Raw genomic sequence first — 786 nt, 5'->3', positions numbered from 1 at the left:
CAAAAAAAACAAAAACCCCATCAACTGAAATGCTGACGCGTGGATGCTTATTGGTACCAGTTGGTGCCACCAACCGGGACCAAAGGGCCTCCTGCCTGGGCTCGCCGCACCGGCCACGTGGAGGCCCATCTGTCCCGGTTTGTGTAAGAACCGGGACTAAAGGTCTAGGGCTTTAGTACCGACACTTTAGTCCCGGTTCAAAAACCGAGACAAATGGCCCTTACGAACGGAGACAATAGGCCCTTTTTCTACTAGTGCTAGACCTTCCTCGACATCACTCGGAATCCATGATACGCCTGACAACAAGAAGCGAAGATCCCCATCGAGCATGCTCGGTATCATTAAAGTTGTTTATATCTAACCTCTTCAGGTACCTTTTCGAGTCCATTAAGGCCCCTCGCCGGGCGACCTGATGACGACCGCAGGCGGTTTCCCCACGGGAAACCTTCATCATTTCAGGAGTTAGGGCATTATACAATACATAGCCTAGGGTGTTGCCTCGTATGCCATGTAGGATCGGATATCAGGTAAAGTAGGTTCAGATACGGAAGCGAGATCCTCTGCAGGAGGCGGGTGCTTGGAGAGAAAAAGTGTGGTCTGGTCTCAAAAGTTGAAAAGGTTGGAGTGAAAAGTAGAGATTCATGTGTACAAGAGTCTTTATTTTCTATTTCTTAATGAGGCCTACTAGTGGTAGCTTGCATTGGGGAGAAAAATAAATGTAGATGCATCAAACAACTTTTTATCATGAAGCATCTGTATCCATATGCCATCATTGTACATGCCCTT

The sequence above is a fragment of the Triticum dicoccoides genome, chromosome 3B, assembly GCF_002162155.2.
Source record: "Triticum dicoccoides isolate Atlit2015 ecotype Zavitan chromosome 3B, WEW_v2.0, whole genome shotgun sequence".
NCBI lineage: Eukaryota > Viridiplantae > Streptophyta > Magnoliopsida > Poales > Poaceae > Triticum > Triticum dicoccoides.
This window is presented reverse-complemented; position numbering follows the sequence as displayed.